The sequence below is a fragment of the Cannabis sativa genome, chromosome 1, assembly GCF_029168945.1.
Source record: "Cannabis sativa cultivar Pink pepper isolate KNU-18-1 chromosome 1, ASM2916894v1, whole genome shotgun sequence".
Taxonomy (NCBI): Eukaryota; Viridiplantae; Streptophyta; class Magnoliopsida; order Rosales; family Cannabaceae; genus Cannabis; species Cannabis sativa.
In genome coordinates, this window is record NC_083601.1 from 11,761,304 (window position 1) to 11,764,366 (window position 3,063).

Here is a 3,063-nt window from a genome sequence, read left to right on the forward strand (position 1 = left end):
GTGTCAAAATTTAAATTTGGTCCAACCTCCATTTTGCACACAATTTGAGAGTTAATAAACTAAAAAAATATAAGAATTTAACCCTGCAAGGTGACATCTCTATTTTAGTTTTTCATGAGAGATCCTCTAATAAAACTAGAATTAAACCAAACAAATAAACTTTTATGTATTTACTGCAATAGTAGACCTTTGCCACACGAGTCAAAATTTTACAATGAACCTTAAAGTCATGTATTTTATGTAGGGGTGTTCACAAAGTATCCGATCTAATCCAATCCGCACGATCCAATCCAATCCAATCCGCAAAATGTGGATATCCGCACTTGTGCGGATTGGATTGGATTGAAAAATCCAAAATCCGCACTTGTGCGGATTGGATGTTGTTTGACCTCAAAAAGTAACTGATCCAATCCAATCCGCACTTAATTATACATATTTTTAAAAAATTATAATATATAATATATATTAATCAAAAAAAAAAAAACACAAACTTCTTTTAGTAACATATTGAGTTGGTGCATTTTATTTATTTTATAATAAAAAAACACAAGAAAAATAATTCTTATTCACATAGACACATACACATAAATTTAAATATATGTATACTAGCTTAGTTATTTTAGTAAGAGATACATATATATTTTAGTGTAAATCTAAAAATAAGTACATATATATTGATATATATATATATGTATATTAGTTTGATTTGTATATAAATAGATATGGAAATATATTATTATTGGAGATTAAGAAACAATAGTCTTTTTTTAATTTTTTTTCTATGAAATATTAAATAATTTATTATTAAAAAAATAACCGATCCAATCCGCACTATTGCGGATTGGATTGGATTTAAACTCTTATGCGGATCGGATTGGATCCAAAATATGAAATCCACACTTAGTGCGGATTGGATGTTGTTTGACCAAAAAAGTGCGGATTGGATTGGATGAACACCCCTAATTTTATGTATTTATCACAATAGTAAACTTATATTGTACAAAAACCCTAAACATGTCACATGTATGCCGAGATTCAAATCTAAGCCTGTAAAAACTTCTTTCTATCCCTTCAAGTAAGGGGACCGAGAAACTTTTAGGTTCTCTCTAAGCTTTCTTCTTCTAAAAAAAACCTAGAGAGAAAAACGCTATAGCAAGAATTAAGGTTTCTTCAAATTGTAAGACTCGTTTATAATACATCAAGCCTTCTTAAGCCAATACATTGACTCGTGCACTAGAGTTTATTAATACCTGAACCATGTAAAAAATATTCATCCTTTTTGTTTTTAACAACCATTTAATTTCTTAAGCTGTTATAAATCTCGATCTATATATTAGAATGGTATTATTTATTTTTTTGTTTTTTTTGAGTAATGAATGATTTGTTTTAGTAATTTATAAGAAAATAATTATTATTATTTTCTTAAAAGAAATTATAATTTAGAAAAGTTTATTTTCTTTCAACAAAAATAAAACTGTCATTATTATTAATAATAATTTTACACTGTTTTTAATTTATAAAGTATGATGTCTTTTTCTCCTAGTATTTATTTTCTCGTGACTATCTATTTTGTTTGTTGAATTTTATAAATATATATTTCTCTATTATAATGTATAGCATTTCATTTTCTTTTTATACTTTAACACAAATATATATACATATGCTATCACCTCTTCGTAATTGTTTTTCTTTATATAAATTTATTATAAATGTTATAGCTATAGTCTCTTAGTTCACTTTTCTATATTTTTTTTTTTAAAAAAAAAACTCCCAACACAACTAATAATATTAAGACAATGAAATATAAATTATTACTTTAACACAAATCATCTAATAATAATATTAAGAATTGTAGTCAGTATTATATAATAGAAATAATAATATTATATAAGGTTAAATCAAATAATAAAAATAAATTACCGTAAAAGGAGAATTACCAATCTTAAGATTTACATATTTTCCTTTTCAAAAAAAAAAAACAAATTAAATTTATAACTTTTTAATTTTATTTAATTTGATAATGTTAATAAATTTATACTAATATTTCTTCATAGTAAATAATATAATAATTAAGTTTTAAAATAAATTATTTTTCTTATGGTTTAAGTATGAAGAATTTTTTTCTTTCATATATGCTTCAATTTCTATTAGCCTTACGTATTTTATTTAACTTTTAGCGATCCACTATATTTAGATTTTTCACTCCAATCTTACATCAATATATAACATTATGAATAACAATTTAATCAAGTATAAAAAAAATAGAAATAAAATGAGTCAAGTGTATAAAATAAAAGAACTTTAAAGTGAGTTTTATTAATTTACCATCTAAAACACTTGGCCTATATTTCAATGTGAGTGTGAACCTTACATCAACGTATAAACACTTATCTTAGTATTCCATTAATCAATGAGAAGTGTTAATTCTGAGTACTTTCATGACAAAAAAAAAATCAATTGTGATAATCAAGGTTAAAAGAAAGAAAATTAAAAATAAGATATTAGTACAAAGAAAAAAGACGTATGATGATAATAAGAAATGAAAAAGATCTATTTATATGAAGCACCTAAATTATAAAAAATAAATACGACCCCATAGCAAAGGTCACACAATTAAATTGGAAGAGATTGAAAAAGTTTATATAGTCAGTTAATTAATTATTAAAAAATGAATAAAAGACCTTAGCAAATGCCATATATTAAATTGGAATAGAAAAGGAAAATTTCTATAGTTAATCAATTAATTATTATTATCGATTACTCATTATTTTCTTAAATAAAAATAATTAACTAATTTAATTAAAGAAAATAGAATAAAAAGTTAAATAAAAATAAAATTTTGAGAGAAGCTCATTTGAGCGGCTTGTTTCAATTATATAAGGTTTTTCTAATTAATATATACATATAAAAATAAAACTATGTAAAATTAGACGGCATCATTGCGTCCTAAGTTTTTACCCTTTTTTTTAAAAAAAAATCAAGTTTTGTCATTAGCAATTTTTCTCCCCGAATTTTGACATATACTAAATCATGCTCTCTGAATTTTTTTGGCCGTTAAAAATT